Genomic DNA, 18,238 nt, shown 5'->3' on the forward strand with positions numbered 1-18,238 from the left:
ATGAACTAGTATAAAAATTTTCAAAACTAATAATCTTTACATTGTCCTATAAGTAGATGGTTTAAAAAAACTCCTATTGATGGAGCTTTTTTTTCGGGGAAGGGGAGCTTTCAAACACTTGGAGGATAGAGGGTCTGATTTTTCTGTAATTTTAATAAAGAGTTAAAAAGAGTTCTTCATGGGAAATCAGCATGTTCTTGAAACAACTTCTAATCTGAGATCTGAAACATGAACACAAGAAGACTTGAAAGCCAAATTCCTAACACTAAACGAATGCTAGTCTTTCAATTCCAAGTGTATGCCATAGCAACAAGAAAGTTATACAGTTTCATTCTGATGATAAATGCCATCGCTTCCATTGTGGATGCATGACACAAAACTTCTCAGCAATGACTGTTTCGAATACTTAAGTATTAAGAAATATGCATGGTCTTGTGTGTATGTTATGTGTTTTCATGTATGAGACAGAAATTAAATATCCAAATGAGTATAGTCTCTTTCATGTTAGTCATTCTCAAAGGTTATATCCTTGTTCTAAATGATGCTACAATTGTCTAGGACATTATTAAAACTCCTCTTTAGTCTATGAGTAGATCTGATTTTCAGAAACAATAATGGCCTTCTTTGAGTAGATCTGATATTCACAAATAGCCTGAAGTTATTTCCTATTTTCTTTCTGTTAAAATCCTTTCTGAGTCATATCTGATAAATAAAATGAGACACCATGTAGCTAATACCCCCTTTTTCCTTAAAAAACAAGGAGTAAATAGAAAGTAATGAGCTATTTTCATGTGTGGCTCTTAAATTGGCTTAGAAGGCAATTCTTTAAAAGTTCCAAAAATATTTGAGTAATGCTAGTATTGTTGATGGAGAAGGAAATGGCAATCCGCTCCAGTATTCTTGCCTAGAGTGTCCTGTGGACAGAGGAGCCTGGTGGGCTGCCGTCTATGGGGTTGCACAGAGTCAGACACTACTAAAGCAACTTAGCATGCATGTATACTTTGGAGAAGGAAATAGCAACCCACTCCAATATTCTTGCCTGGAGAATCCCAGAGACGGAGGAGCCTCGTAGGCTGTTGTCAACGGGGTCACACAGAGTTGGACACCACTGAAGCGACTTAGCAGCAGCTGTATTGTTGAAATAAGTGCATAGCTCCCAGGGTGGCTAAAGACTTATTTTAGATAAGTGTATAAAATAAATATCCTTACTCTAAAGGAAGGATGGGCAACCAAGTCCTATACAAGTTGGTCTCCTCTACCCTCCATTTGCATTTCTGACTGCTGCTGCTGCTAAGTTGCTTCAGTCATGTCTGACTCTTTGCCACTCTAAGGACTATAGCCCACCAGACACTTCCGTCCATGGGATTTTCTAGGCAAGAATACTGAAGTGGGTTGCCATGCCCTCCTCCAGGGCATCTTCCTGACCCAGGGACTGAACCCATGTCTCTTAAGTTTCCTGCATTGGCAGGTGGGTTCTTTATCACTAGTGCCACCTGGGAAGCCCCGTATTTCTGACTATCCCCTGCTATTCTCTCTCACGCTAACCCAGACACACTGATTTTCTTGTAATTTCTTGCCTTACAATCAAACTTCAACCTCAGAGTCACTGTAATTGCTCTTCCCTCCACCTGGAATGTCCCGCCCCAAAATTAGCTCCAAGGCTTTTGCTTTCAACTCCTTCAGGTCTTTACTCAAATAATTATTACCTCTGCACTCCCAACCTATATATCCCCTCTTCTCCCTTTCTGCTTTATGTATATGTGCATGCGTGTGTGTGTGTGAAACTGTTAATTACAGAAATTTTCAAACATACACAGAAGTAGAAAGTAAGAAATCTCATGTGTCCATTATCCAGTTTCAACAACTTTCAATACGTAGCCAATACTGTTTCATCTATTCTCCTCTCTCCTCCAAATTATTTTAAAGTAAAAACTTTGGATATCATATTTTAATTCATAAATATCTATCTCCAAAAGGTAAGGCTCTTGTTTTAAAATTACATTACATGTTAAATACATTACACCCTAAAAACCGACAATTCCTTGTTATTAAATATGCCAGTGTCCAAATTTCCCAAATTTTTCATCAATGTCTTTTACAGTTAGTTTGCTCAAAGCAGGATCTAAGGACCATACAATGCATTTGATGGATATGACCCGTGACTCGCTTTTAAAGTTATATTACCCCTCCCTCTGATTTCTTGCTATTTATTGCTTAAAAGAATCCAGGCCATTTGTCATTAAAACACAAAATATTTTATTTGTTTATTTTATTGTCTGCATCATTACTAAAATGTAAACACCATAAGGCAGAGATTTTAGTTTGTGTGCTATTAGCATTTAGACCAATGCCTAACACATAAAAGGCCTCCAAAAAACATTAAATGAATATTTGGCATTCATGCCAAAAGTGCACAGCAGAAACTGCTAATCACAGCACTCTGTCCTGCTGAGTCTGAACCAGGACTCCATGTTTTCTACATGGCACTCTAGGCAGTCACCACCAGGCAATCAGATTTGGTGCCCAAGTTGAAGTCTACTAGCTATATCTGCCACCTTTAAAGTAAGTAAATTTCTATCTCCAAAATAGATCCAACAAAATTTGTATTTTGAAATTTAGCTGAAGCTTAGCATAATAAATTACTGACTGTATTTCTTGTCAAGTATGTTTCAACATTTCTTAGCTCATTTTAGACAATTTAGGGGGAAAAGCAAATTGAAGCCAAAAAGTTAATAGGAGAAACTGCAGAACATGGTGGGAAACTGAGAGGGGGTACTATATATTTTTAGAAGTAGTAACATCCCAAGAGGTACATTATAAAATAAAAGACCAGCAATAAACTCCTCAAAAAGGAAGTAAATAAGTAAATTACATGTGTATTCAATTAAAAACTTTTTTTTAACTACATGGATGGTCACGATTAACTGGAGGATGACAAATGTCAGGATTTTTTCATAGGCATCAGCAACATATTCTATTTTCTGTAAATGGTATTATGAAGTGTAAAAAAGTATTACGGAGGTGACAGAAGGAGTAATTGTAGAACTCTATTTCTCTGAAACGGAGTTTATCGTAGCAAAATATCTAAAACATGTTCAACATTCTGAAAAAATAACCAGGTCTTCTTAGACTCATTTGCAATTCAGTTTTTTTAAAGTACCTGATGAAGCTCTTTCCCTTTGAGTTTATTTCTGAAGAAAGCTATGCTAATTGAAGGGCTTCAATCAGATGTTCATGTTTCAATTAGTTACTTCTATTTAAAATGAAATAAATTCTCTGACTAAAGAAATCTTGTGCTTTCCCTTTATCTTGCAAATTCATTCAGCAAAAACAAAAACTATGTAAGACCTACTACAATGCAATTATTTTCAACCTCTGGAAGGAACAATTATTAGAACTGATCTTTCAAGAGAATACACACACACACACACACACACACACACATCTAAAAGCTAGTGATACAACCTGAAATTATATCTAGTTCTTTCAGTGTCCAATATTTCTTGCATTGAGGTTCCTACACATTAGTCTGGGGGAAACTGTTCTCTAACAGAGGTCGAACTTTAACAAAGAAAACCAATAAACCCCCATTACCATGAGTGTTGAAAAAAAAAACAAAAACCTCCTAACAACTCAAATCCCTTGAAGGAATGATTTCTATTTACATTTCCTATGTGATATATTTAGAGGGAATCTGGAAAACATGGCTAGAGATCTATAAACAGAAAGTGCTAAATGAAATTCACTGTTTACTGACTTTAGCTAGAATTTTGTCCCTTACATACTGTTGCCAGGAATCTGTAATACTGTACTCTTTAAAAATATCTTCATCAGGTTTCCTTCATTCTACCGATTTTCTTTCTTCTTTCTACTGGCTTTTGAATTTTTTTATTCTCCTCAATTAAAAGACACAAATGTAACTTCATGGAAGAGCATGATTTTTCCAAAGAAACTTCTAGCACCACCTCTCAGTCCCATCATGTGCTTGTCATTATGTTTTCATATACACAATTAAAAGACGTAACAAAATAATCCATATACGTCTTTCTGATTCAATAAATATGAGAAAAGGTCTCTACTGACGTGCCATGATAAGGCGTATTATGTGAGAATGTTAGTTTTCAAAGTCTTCCAGATTAAAATCTCTTCTTAGCTACAGAAGCTTCTGTCTGAAAACAGTTCTTCACAGAGCACGACTACAACAGTCCTTATCATCTGACCTAATGGACAACCACAATAAGGCATATTCTGAATTCACAGAACTCTTCATAGAGAAGTGACATTCTGACAACCTGAAAGGAAGCTGAAACAAAGACGGATGGAAACATATTTAGGCTTCCACTTGAAACTTGGCTCAGCAGCATTCAGCAGTACTAGACTCAGTTCCCTGCCCTGTGCTTTTCAGTCATTTCCTTTAAAGGGTTCCAAAGAAACTAGGAAACCTGCAATGCCAGCCTTTTGACAGTCAACACTAACTTCTGCCTTTGGACTCCAGTGACTGAGCAGACATTGTGTTAGTAGCTTTCTTAAAGTTCAAATAAATGCCTCTGGTAAATCTGGTTTGTAAACGCTGTAGAAAAAGTTCAACTTAACCGACTGTAAGGTCACTTCAATGAAAATATTAAGGAGAGCACAGATTTCTCCCTGCCCCCAAATCTTCCACGAAGAGACAATTCCCAGGATCTCTTTTTCTTTTTTAAAGTCAATAAACATCACTATTATTATATGACAGCACTTCTGTATTATTAATAAAAATCTAGGTGACAGTTTTCTCTTTAAAAGTCTTAAATTTATTAGATTTAGTATTATAGCCACTTCACTACATGCATCTTTCCATACACTTAACTGTTCTATTTTTCAACTGTTTTAAAGTCACGATCTCTTTCAAGACACTACAGAAAGAGAACAGGTTAGAAGACTGGGGGAAAATATCAAAATGAGAACATCCTTCCCTTTTCTGATGGAATCACCAGAATCTAAAATCTAGGGGCAACTATAAAGTACAAAATTAAATTCAAGAGAATTGTGGATAAGAAAAAGTCTTGTTACTACAGTTCTGATCATTATTCACCTCAGGAAATAACTAGTAGAAATAATGCTTGATTTAAATTTGCAGTACCTTCTAGTTTGGGTCAACTACCAAAATAAACTTGTCCTCAGAATTATCTTCCTCCACAAGAGGTTGATGGTACGAATAAAAAACATAAGGAATTTATATGCTGTATTTGTACAAGAAGGACAATGTTCTGAAAGATATAAATCTGATCACTCTGGGAGAACATTTTCTCTTTGTTAGTTACAAAGAAAACGCCATAAACTGAAACAAAAACTGGAGAAATTGAACCTTCTCCACAATTCAAAAATCTATAAATTCACACTACTATGCAAAGTAAATAACAACAAAAACACTCTAACCTTTCTGCTCAATTATGAAGGTAACCCATACTCAAGGTAGAAAAAGACAAAGCCAGTTCTTAAACAAAAGATCAGCTGCTATGAAAACAAAACAACATTCTGCAGACTAAGAGAAGTACACCGTCTTTGAACCAAAACAAATAGATGACCTTTTCGTATATTTAAAGCTTCAGTTCTTAGCACAACCAGCACCTTATGGATAAAGCGCTCACTCAATTATCTGATGACTAAACGATGGGGAGGCTGTTGGCGCTATTAAAACCAAGACACATTTCCTTGTGTGCAGTGCTTAAAATCTGTGAAGCCTACGTTAAAAAGTCTCTGTCCTCCCATCCCCCATCCCCCATCCCTGCTCGTCTGCCTTGTAAGAAACCTACATACACAAAAAATAAAAGTAGATGGGTGAGGTGAGTTTATGATCACAGTATTTTCCCCACTCCGGGCATTTTTCAAGAGACTTTTGAGGTTAAAATTCAAACACTATGTAAGAAGAGTTATTGTCTGAACTACCTAACAAGTACCCCGACCTCTTTTAGACTTTAGTTAGCCTGTAAGTAAAAGGAACATCTTTAACTTTTCCACGGGGCACTGGAGAACGAGTTTTTACTCATAAATGCTTTCAGGTCTTCAGACACCAGGTGCGGTGGAGGAGCAAGCGTATCCATCAATTAGAGAGCTCCTCTGGACCTCAGTTTACCCACTTACAGAAACGGGCTTATTAACTTGTTTCGTCGGGGCCCCGGAGGTGTAATTAATTAGTGTTTTTAAGTGCTCTGAGATCCAGAGATGAAAGGAAACGCGAGGGACACGCAGAGATGATGACAATAATCATAATAAAAAGAATGACTAACTTGGAAGTCTGTGTTATGTAAGGAAAGGAAAAAGAAGTTATCAGTGTCGCACAAACAAAAGAAAAGCCCACGACCCCTTTTGTTTCCCTTTGGTTTCGGTCTCGCTTCCCGCCCCCGCGGAGCTCCCCTCCGGCAGCTGGCGACCCGGCCCCGAGCGCGGGGCTCGGACTTGGCCACCCGCGCGCCCGCTCCCAGGCAGAGGGGGAGGGCGCGCCGGGCCGGCTCCTGACAAAGGCGCTTCCTCCTGCGAGGGCGCGGGATGCCGGCGCCGCAAACTCCGCTCCCGGCCGCCTCCGGCGCGGGAGCGCGCAGGCGGGAGGGGAGAGCCGGCCGGCCGGCCGGCCGGGCAAGCCACTGAGGAAGTTGCGCGCCTGCCTGGCCCGCACCCCTCGGTGGCCCCGCCGCGACCCCTCCTGCGGCCACACTCACCGGACAACTGCTGGTGGCCGGAATCCCAGCACGGCCCCGACAACCGGAGCGAGGGGGGAGAAGTGTGCGTGCGCGCGGATCGCGAACAGACAGCCCGGCGTTCCGCCGCCGCCTTGCTCGCCAGCCGGCCGAGCCCAGCGAGGGGAAGTTGGCCGCGGAGCCGAACGCTGGAGAAGCCGCGGGCGGAGGAAGAGCCGCGGGATCCGCTTTGTGATGCGCTCCGGGAGGGCTCGAGGCAAATCCGAAAGCGCGGCGAGGCTGGTGCTGCTGCTGGAGGCGGCGGCGGCGGCGCCCCCCGACGGTTCCACCGCCTCTGGGTCTCTGACCCACGCTCGGAGGGAGGGGAGGGGACTAGCGGGAAGGCGGGACTGGAGGGAGGAGACGGGGCAGGGCCACAGCGGGAGGCGGTGCGGCGGCGCCGAGCTGTCTCTTGGGAGTTGTAGTTCTCCTCAAGAAAAAAGATGTACATTGTTGAGGACGCGTCTGCGTTCGCTAGGCACTGCGCATGCTGGGGAGCGGGGGCGGGGTGGGGGGCGGCTCGGTCCTACTGTTACTATGGTTACCGACACTCTAAGGAAGGGAACGTGTTAAGCGAGGCTGCTGACTGAACAAGGCCCTCCTTGTATTATGGTACTGTTAGGGATCCCACTTTTGGCTAGTCCTTTTACTTCGCTCCACCCCCAGCTTCTAGCCTCATCACGCCAAGTGCCCAGTGAAATCTGACTTCCTCACCATATCTCGGTCTTCCCTGCTGCTTAATTTTATCCCATAAATTCGGGATCACAAATACCCATTTCCCTCCCCTCCCGCAAATGTATCCTCTCTGCCTTAAATTTAAGGTTCTTTGTTTGTTTGTTCTTTAACCTAAGACTTGTAGAAAGGTGTTAGTCGTTCAGTCATGTCGGATTCTTTGTGACCCCAAGGAATGTAGCCCCTCCAAGCTCCTTGGGATTCTCCAGGCAAGAATACTGGATTGGGTAGCCGGTCCTTTCTCCAGGGGAATCTTCCTGACCCAGAGGTGGAACCCAGGGCTTCTGCATTGCAGATTCTTTACCATCTGAGCCATCAGTTGCTTTCGATATCTTAATTAATTAGGTTATAAAAGGGTTAGGAACATCACCACGCTTAGATTCCCATCATTTCTTCACTCAGTCACATCCAACTTTAAGGCCAGCAAAGGTTAAGCTCAAGGTTAAGATCACTATATCTTACTTGATCCATGTTAAAAAAAATTCTAAAATTTTAAGGGCTACAATTTTCAAGAAATACAAATTTGTAAAGTAGAAGTTCAAAAGATAAATGGGAAGTTGAAAATTGTTTGCTGTGTGTACATTGACCAACTTTCATTTGGCAATAAGAGAAGTCTGAACCAAGGTCTGAGTATGCTTTGGGGCTGGTCAGCTAAGTCTATGCTCATGTGGGACAGCCAGGTGTGAAGAAATGGTGGAGGAGGCTGGTGCAAGGCAGGACATGTTACTGGATTCCAGAGAACTAAAGGCACCCTGTCCCAAGATCTTTTGTTTTCCTTCTCTGCCTACCTAGAACCCCATACTCTGGAAGAAAAGGACTAATATTTAAAAATCAGAAACATGAAAAAAGCTGTGGTTTTCAGGTAGAGAGTTTCAAGGTCAAGGATCTTTCTGTTTGCAAACCCCATAATTAATATGAAAAAAACAGTTATTGAGTATAGTATGTCTCAGGTACTTCTTCAGTTCCCAGAAATAGAGATACAGTTTAAAGGAAATATTTATTTTTTTCAAAGTGCTTACTGCAGAGGAGGAGCCAGGTAAATAAACAAACTGCAATAAATACCTTAGTAGAAAAGTTTACCAGATGCTTTGATCCACACCTACCCCAGACTCAGATAGGATCAGGAAATGCTTCAAAGAACATTTAAACTAGAGGTGACTAGGAGTCAGTGTGTCTGTGTTCTTTGGTGGAGGAAGGAAAAGGGAGAAGTAAGTGAGAGCATTGTGGGCATGGTTAGGGCTAGGGTTACGGCAGCAAGAGTAAAGTGCTGGAGGTGTGAGATCAAAGAATATTTTGGTTCAGTAAAGAATTCATCATTGCTGGTGGTAGGATGGGGTTAAAGAGAATGGCCAGAGGAGAGACGAAAAGGTAAAGGAGACGGATTGTGAAGAATCTCGTATAATGTGCAAAGAATGCAGTCTTTTCTAGAAGCAATGGAAAGTTGTGCCAGGATTGGAAGCAAATTTTAGTTAGATGTACATTTTATAAATGCATTTTATTCATGTAAAAAAGGATGAGAGTCTGAACTGGCCCTGGCAGTGGAAGGAGACAGAACTGAGGGAAATCAGACACTATTTAAGTAAAAGAATTGCTAGAACCTAGTGAGTGAATTACCTGTGATTGGGAGTGAAGGATGAAGAAAAGTTATCAGTTATGATGCTTTGGATTGCCAGCAGCAAAGATTCCCAACCCTAACTAGCTTAACCAATAAACCAACATTGACCTGTCTGGATAGAAAGTCCAGTGAAAAGATGGGCTGCGGGGCTGAATGATTCAACAGGTCAGTGATGTTAAGCACATGCTTCTTTCTTGTTTCATTGCTCTTCCTTAGTATTGGCTTCATAGTTGCCAACAATTCCTGTGGCTCTGAGTTTCACCATCTAGGTCCAAGAAGAGAAGATGAGGGAGTCATTTTTGTAAACTCTTTCTAAAACTCTTTTAGAAAGGAGAGAAAACTCCTTTCTTAGAAGTCTCACCAATTGATTCATGGTGACCAGGGGATGGCATGAGTCTAGTTATCTTAGGATAGAGAAATATATCCTGCCTCTAGATCCAAAGCTGTGATGAGAAGGTGTGGATATCCCAATGAAAATTGAGGTGATAACCTAGAAAAAGAAGAATGGAGGCAGAGAAGGGGAGAACCACAGCACCTACTACCTGGAAGGAGAAGAATAATGACTCCCAGATGTTTGGCTTGTATGACTATGAGCAAGTGATGCCATTCACTGAGTTAGGGAATATAAGACATTGAGCAGCTTTTGAGGGGGAATTTGATGAGTTTCATTTTGGGTATACTGAGTTTGAGATGGCTCTGAATCTAGGTGGAGAAGTGGAGTGGGCAGTTATATACATGACTCTATTGCCCTGAAGAGAGATCTAGACAGTAGAAGATCAAATTGGAGTGTACCATCATATAGATGGTGATTGAAATTTTGGAAGTGGATGAGATTGGCCAGAGAGAGAATGCACAGCAGAAAAGAAGTTACTAATAGCATCCAGGAGCCTCGGAGCCAATAATAGCATAGAGGCAGCTTCATGCTCTTCCTGCCTACTTTTTAAGTGCTGGGAACATCAGTGCTTAAGATGCCTGGGAACTAGCGAGAACACTAAGACATACAAAGTAGGAAAACATAATCTATAAGCAGGAAAAAAGTCAGTTAATAAAAAAATCTAGAAATTACAGAGATGATAGAATTAGCAGTCAAAATATTAAAAGTTATTGCAAATATGTTTTATATGCTGATACAGAGAAATTAAAGGTATAAAAATGGAATTTCTAGAGAAACAACAACAACAAAGAAAAGTAAAACAGAGAGCCTCAGTGATCTGTGGGATAATACCAAGTATTCTAATATACATGTAATATAGATGAGAGGAGGGTGAGAAGGGTGATAGAAAAATTATTTGAAGTAATATAGCTGATATTATTTTTGTATTTGATGAAAATTATGAGACAAGAAGCTCAGTGAGCCCTCAGCAGGATAAACACACACATTCCCACATACTCACAAAAACCACTGCAATTAAATTGTTGAAAACTTGTGATAAGAAAAGATTAAAAGCAGCCAGTGGGGGATAAAAGATTATGTATAGAAAAAAAAAATTTCAGTAAACTTCTAATTAAAAACTATGCAAATCAGAAGACAATGAAAGGGCGTTTTTAAAGTGCTGAAATAAAAAAAGTCTGTCACATAGAATCCTATATTTAGAGAAGATATCTTTCATAAATGAAGGCTAAAGAAAACAAATGCTGAGAGAATGTTGCCAGCAGAACTGCATTATAAAAAATGTTCAAGCAAATTCTTTGGCATAGAAAAACAGTACTATATAGAAACTTGGATTTATACTAAAGAATGAAAAGTGTCAGAAATGGAAACTATATGAGTTAGTATAAAAGATTTTTCCCTTCACTTAAAAAATTTTTTAAAGATAATTGACTATTTAAAGCAAAATTTATATAACATAACATAACATATATGGAAGTAAAATGCTTGACCACAATAACTATTTGAATTCAAAGGGTGGAAGCAGGAAATGGAATTACATTGTTAGAATTTACATCATATGTAAAGTGTTACACTATTACTTGAAGGTGCGTGCGTAGCACTTCAGTCGTGTCCAACACTCTGTGACCCTATGGACCATGGCCTACCAGGCTCCTCTGTCCATGGGATTCTCCAGGCAAGAATACTGGAGTGGAGCCCTCAGATTGGGAGAAAATAATAGCAAATGAAGCAACAGACAAAGGATTAATCTCAAAAATATACAAGCAACTCCTCCAGCTCAACTCCAGAAAAATAAATGACCCAATCAAAAAATGGGCCAAAGAACTAAACTGACATTTCCCCAAGGAAGACATACAGATGGTAAAAAAACACATGAAAAGATGCTCAACATCACTCATTATCAGAGAAATGCAAATCAAAACCACAATGAGGTACCATTACATGCCAGTCAGGATGGCTGCTATCCAAAAGTCTACAAGCAATAAATGCTGGAGAGGGTGTGGAGAAACGGGAACCCTCTTACACTGTTGGTGGGAATGCAAATTAGTACAGCCACTATGGAAAACAGTGTGGAGATTTCTTAAAAAGCTGGAAATAGAACTGCCATATGACCCAGCAATCCCACTTATGGGCATACACACCGGGGAAACCAGATCTGAAAGAGACACGTGCACCCCAATGTTCATCGCAGCACTGTTTATAATAGCCAGGACATGGAAGCAACCTAGATGCCCATCAGCAAACGAATGGATGAGGAAGCTGTGGTACATATACACCATGGAATATTACTCAGCCATTAAAAAGAATTCATTTGAATCAGTTCTAATGAGATGGATGAAACTGGAGCTCATTATACAGAGTGAAGTAAGCCAGAAAGATAAAGACCATTACAGTATACTAACACATATATATGGAATTTAGAAAGATGGTAACGATAACCCTATATGCAAAACAGAAAAAGAGACTCAGATGTATAGAACAGACTTTTGGACTCTGTGGGAGAAGGCGAGGGTGGAATGTTTCAAGAGAACAGCATCGAAACATGTATATTATCTAGGATGAAACAGATCACCAGCCCAGGTTGGATGCATGAGACAAGTGCTCGGGCCTGGTGCACTGGGAAGAGCCAAAGGGATCGGGTGGAGAGGGAGGTGGGAGGGGGGACCAGGATGGGGAATACATGTAAATCCATGGCTAATTCATTTCAATGTATGACAAAAAGTACTGTAATGATGTAAAGTAATTAGCCTCCAACTAATAAAAATAAATGAAAAAAAAAAAAGAATACTGGAGTGGGTTGCCATTTCCTTTTCCAAATCTGACGTGAGACAAGCCAAAATGACGACCACAATTTATTTGAAGGCAAATTGTGATAAATTAAAACTGCATATTCTAAACCTTAGAACAGCCATTAAAAAAAAAACCAGGCATAGCTAATAAGCCAATAATAAGCTGGTAATAAATAATAACAGTATAGTTAATAAAAACAGAAATATAAATGAAATCTGTGTCCCTAAGGACCATGGAAAAGACGTGCAGCTCTGGACTTTCCACCTCTTGACTTCTTTTAAGTGAGAGAAATAAACTTCTGTTTTCTTTAAAGGCATAATTTTTTGTAGTCTGCACTATGTACAGCTGAAGCTAATCAGAACAGCCACAAGCCTAAAGTGATTTCATCAAGTAAAGTGTGTTTCCCAGAATCAGGCAGACCCACACATTGCTCAGAATTTGGCCGCATGGCCAATAACTACAACATATGTTTTGGGGTCATGTATTTGTCACTAGAATTCCAAGGACAGTTCATCTCTTATATGAGTATCACTTATTACTATCAATTCAATCAGTTTATTCTTGAAGGAAAAGATACATGTAAATTGCTTAGCGTAGTCCTTGGAATACAGTAAATGCTCAGTAAATATCTGTTACTTTGAAACAGAGCCACAATAACAAGGTAGATGTACCACCATTTAGACCCATGTGGGGTTTGTGCTCCAATGCCAGGTGTAGAAAATCAAAGTGGCATTCATTTATATGTCAAAATCTGTGAATCTCTGTTTGAAATTTACCCACCACAGTTCTATTGTATTCTGCAAAATCTGAAGTCCTTTGCGTAGAGGACAGTTGAGTCAGGGAAAATGCGTTCACCTCCAATTGCCACCTACTTGGTCCACATACCTAGTCTAATACCTACATTTCCTTGACCAAAGCAGCTATCCTTTGGTTGAAAACCTGCAATTCCAAATTTGTTATATTCAGATATCTAGTCATTTTAGTGAATCCTAAGGAACTAATAGGGCTTCCCTGATAGCTCAGCTGGTAAAGAATCCGCCTGCAATGCAGGAGACCCGGTTCAGTTCTTGGGATTGGGAAGATCCCCTGGAGAAGGAATAGGCTACCCACTCCAGTATTCTTGCCTGAAGAATCCCATAGACAGAGAGACTGGTGGGCAACAGTCCATGGGGTCACAAAGAGCTGGACATGACTGAGCAACTAAGCATACAGGGGACTAATAAGTTATATTACTGGGATCCCTTGAATGCTAAAAAGCTTTTCATCTTGGGAAATTGCTTCGTAAATTTCAATATTTCCTCTACCTTATGACTGTATGAAAGTCAGCTAAAACTATGTTTCTACTCTCCCCCAGGCAAATATAAAAATGGTATTTAGGATGTGAACATAAGGAAAAATCACATTATTGGCACCTGTCTCTAAAACATCATGCAATAAACCTAATTTACTAGTAAATGATGCAGAGGAAATTAGACACACTCAGCTTTTCTTATGACTTGAAATATTGCAAACTTGTATTTCTCCTTACATTGGAAATTTTTCATTTCCTGCAAATGAATATATCTTTTTACGTTTAATCCAAATTTCTCATATTTTATACTGACAAATGATTACATACTGTTAGTTCACGTATGCTATAAGTTATTCTTCGTTTCTAAAAATTTAGGCAGACTTCCCTTTAGGATCAGGAAGACCTTAGACTGCATATTTAACTCTTGCTGAGGTTCTTGGATTTTAGAGTAATAATGTATGTGTGTGTGTGCATGTATGTGTGTTCATTTCAATATTCAGACAATAAATAGGCTCTCTCTCAAAACTCCTACCTTCTAACATTTCTCCCCCAAATAAAATTATTCTAATGTCCTCAAAAATCTCCAAATAGCTCATAGTCAACATGGAACATGTTCCTATTTTAAACCTGTGAATGGCACACAATTTGAAGGCCTGGGCTTTCACTCAAAAGATTTGTAGGCCCCACATGTTGGTTCTGACATTTTAGATATATGTGGAAAATGTCAAAGACAAGCTAGTTAAGATTTTAATGTTTTAAAGGAGTATGTTTGTACATCAAAGAATGCAGTCTATATATTAGTATTAGTCCCACCAACATGTATGCCAGCAGGTTATTTTGGGACTGTAAAAATTACTGAATAATGAAAGGCGTGGAAAACTCATGAAGGGAAGATTTAGATTGTGTTTCCATCCCTATTAATGTATTTAATCATGGAATAATTACTTGTATTGTTATCTTCGTACCTCAAATTTCATGCATTTATTCTTTCACCACATACTTATTGAGCATCTACTATGGTGCCAGGATACGGACACAAAGGTTAATTATCATTTTATCAACCCTCAAAAAGCTTATAATCAAGTGTATAGATAGGTGCAATGAGATTTTATAGGTACTTTTCTAGAAGGATGTTTAGGAAATAACGAGACTATAGATAGGAAATAATTTCTCATGAGAATGCAGTCAGAAAACACTTCAAAGAAGAGGCAGTGGTTGAGTTGAGTCCTGATAAATGAGTAGGTGCTCCTCAGATAAGCAAGGACATTTCAGTATAACTGATACTCTAGAAAAGATGCGGAAAAATGAAATAGCAGGTCTCTGACTTTGAGCCCCTTCCCCTGGCAGAACGTTTTTTTTTTTTTTTTTTTTTTTTAACTGGCAGCAGGAATTCCTCTTTATTTCTCTCAAGCTCAGCTATGTATTTCATTTTTGCTTCTGTTATACTTATGCAGCATGTCTATGTATTTATATCAGAAAAGGTGGCTCTAATTAGATGTCTGCCATGATGTAGGAACTTATTTTTCATTCTTTTAGAAAACTATTTTAAACACTTAGCCATATCCCCAAACTTTTAAGAACACATCTGTCTTTCTCAAATACAACTTCATTAGTGTTCAAAGTGTCTTCCCTGGTGATTCAGAGGGTAAAGCATCTGCCTGCAATGTGGGAGACCCGAGTTCGATCCCTCGGTCGGGAAGATCCCCTGGAGAAGGAAATGGCAACCCACTCCGGTACTCTGGCCTGGAAAATCCCATGGGCAGAGAAGCCTGGTAGGTTACAGTCCATGGGGTTGCAAAAAGTTGGACACGACTGAGCAACTTCACTTCACTTCTTCAGTGTTCAAAGTGGTTCAGCGGCTAAGATTCCACACTCCCAACGCAGGGGGCTTGGGGTTCAATCCCTGTTCAGGGAACTAGATGTCACATGCTGCAACTAAGACCAGCACAGCCAAATAAATAAAACAATTTTATTTTTTTTGGTAAAAAAGAAACATGTTGACTTTTAAACATTATAGTCTTGAGTAATAGAATAGAAAATCTTGGCAGGCCAGGGGAGGGTGAGGAGAAGGTTCTGGGTAAAGAACCATATTTAAATTTGCTAAGTTATAAAACTATAAACTCATGATACTTGCTTTAATGCTCCCTATTTCATCCTCCCAACTAGTTAGATGCCCCATAACCCAATCTTCTCTGTTTATTTCATCTAGTTCTCTGAGCTACTTTAATAAATAAAGTAGCAAGTTACTCCCTAAACTCCTCAGTTTTTTGTTTTCTGTTTGTCTGTTTTTATCTCTTTGTAGGCCTAAATACAGGAATGGTGGACTTTGCCACCATTTTCCTACTTGAGCTCTGCCTCTGAGAATCGATTCTTTGTAACTGCCTCTCTTGAACTGGTTCAGTTCAGTTCAGTTGCTCAGTCGCTCAGTCGTGTTCAACTCTTTGCAACCCCATGAATCGCAGCATGCCTGGCCTCCCTGTCCATCACCAACTCCTGGAGATTACCCCTTTAATATTTTCTCAAGTAGTTCCTCCCTGCAGTTTCAGATCCTGCTTTAATCATCTGTGTCTCCTCCTGCTTGTCCTGCGTCCATAGTTAACCTCTCAGAGATCAGTGTCTTCACAGCCCCACCCCACTCTGTCACTGTACAAAACTCCCAGCCTCCCAACCTGAGTCACCAGATGCCCCCTTCTAGTGTTACCAGCCCAGGCTCCTGTCTCTAGCTCAGCCCATCTCTTCTCAGGTAGAATCAGTGTCACACGTTAGTAGAGATCCAGTTCCATCCATTTGACTAGACAGCCAGCCTGGAGTTTTTCAGTTTGTGAGAGTACTTATAAAAAATGACCCAGAGGGATGGAATGGGGAGGGAGGTGGGAGGGGAGTTCAGGATGGGGAATACATGTAAATCCATGGCTGATTCATGTCAATGTATGGCAAAAACCACTACAACATTGTAAAGTAATTAGTCTCCAACTAATAAAAATAAATGAAAAAAGTGTATTATTTGAAAATCTTTTTATTACAGAAAATTTCAAGTATGCAGAATGACAGAGAATAGTCTGATGAACCCCATGTACCTACCCATCATCCAGGTTCAACAATTTTCAACTCCTGGTCAAATGTGTTTTATCTCTACCTCTTCAATACCCACTAGTTTATTTCAAAACAACTCCCAGATGCCATATAATTTCATTTGTATCCCTCTTAAAAAGTGAGTATGTTTATTTTAAGAACATAACTATAATGCAGTTATCATATCTAAAAATACCATCCCTCAGATACTTCCCTAACCTCCTCAAACTCCCAGTCAGTTTTTATGAATTGAGATAAGAAAAAAGAATATATATGCCATTGTTTGCTATATCTCTTAAGTCTCTCTCTCTTCATTTAAAAAAAAAAACTTTCTATTTTGAAAATTTCCAAACATACGCAAAATAAGCAGAAAAATATATGTATTTAACACCCAGCTTCAATAATGATCAACAGTCTGTCATTCTTGTGCCACCTATACCTCCACACACCCTCCAATTTCCATTCGATCAATTCTTTGAGGTAAAATGTCTATATATTTAAACATACAAATCCTAGTGGTACAATTCTGACAAACTGGATATATGAATATACCCAACACCTCTGTCATTACACTACACGCTTGTGCTCAGTCGTGCCCGAGTCTTTGCGACCCCGTGGACTGTAGCTATGGCTCCTCTGTTCATGCGATTTCCCAGGAAAAATTACTGGAGTGGGTTGCCATTTCCTACTCTGGGGGAATGGCAGATCCCTTCCTGACACAGGGATCAAACTCTCATCTCCTGCATGTCTTGCATTGGCAGGCAGACTAATGGTAACATTAGTGCCACCTGCGAAGTGCTTGTCATCACACAGGACATTTCTGTCTCCCTAGATGGTTCTCTTTTGCTTCTTACTTCTTCACTAGCAACAACTTTGATTTTTTTTTTAAATCTTAAAGAGTCGGGCCCTAGTAAGGACAAGATTCAAGCCCTAGTGAGGACCATAGTCAGGCTGTAGTGAGGACAAGAATCAGGGCCCAGTGAGGACCAGTCAGGCCCTAGTGAGGATAACAGTGAGGCCTAGTGAGGACCAGAGTCTGGCTGTGGTGAGGACCAGCATCAGGGCCCAGTGAGGACCAGAGTCAGGTCCCAGTGAGGCAGAGTCAGGCCATAGAGAGGAACAGAGTCAAGTTTCAGAGAAGACCAGAGTCAGGGCACAGTGAGGCACAATGTCAGTTTCTAGTGAGGACAAGAATCAGGCCCCAGTGAGGCAAGGAGTCAGCCATAGTATGGCAAAGAGTCAGGCCATAGAGGATGGAGTCAGGCTGTGATCTGGATGAGAGTCAGGCTGTGGTGAGAATGAGAGTCAGGCCAAAGTGAGGACTAGAGTCAGGCCCTTGTGAAGACCAAAGTCAAGATATAGTGAGGACCGTAGTCAGGCCGTAGTGGTGACTATAGTCAGAGCCCAGTGAAGACCAGACTCTGGGCCCAGTGAGGACCAGAGTTAGGTCCCAGTGAGGCAGAGTCAGGCTGTTGTGAGGCAAAGAGTCAAGAGTTAAGTCCTAGTGAGGCAAAGAGTTGGGCCATTGTGAGGCAAAGAGAGAACCAGTTTCAGTCTATAGTGAGGACCAGAGTCAGGCTGTAGTGACTTATAATATTCTTGAAATATTATACTATTTTATGTTCAGGGTCTTC

General features: G+C 40.1%; 1 protein-coding gene across 1 annotated transcript in view; it reads right to left on the reverse strand.

Annotated features, from left to right (window-relative positions):
• Window positions 1-6,784, reverse strand: part of PELI1 (pellino E3 ubiquitin protein ligase 1) — a 53,861-nt gene extending 47,077 nt beyond the window's left edge. The window contains exon 1 of the mRNA XM_020916213.2: window positions 6,696-6,784. The gene's annotated coding sequence lies outside the window, so the exon portion shown is untranslated. The remainder of the gene's footprint in view (window positions 1-6,695) is intronic.
• Between the last annotated feature and the right edge of the window lie 11,454 nt (window positions 6,785-18,238).

This window comes from Odocoileus virginianus, chromosome 2 (assembly GCF_023699985.2).
Source record: "Odocoileus virginianus isolate 20LAN1187 ecotype Illinois chromosome 2, Ovbor_1.2, whole genome shotgun sequence".
In the NCBI taxonomy this organism is placed as follows: Eukaryota; Metazoa; Chordata; class Mammalia; order Artiodactyla; family Cervidae; genus Odocoileus; species Odocoileus virginianus.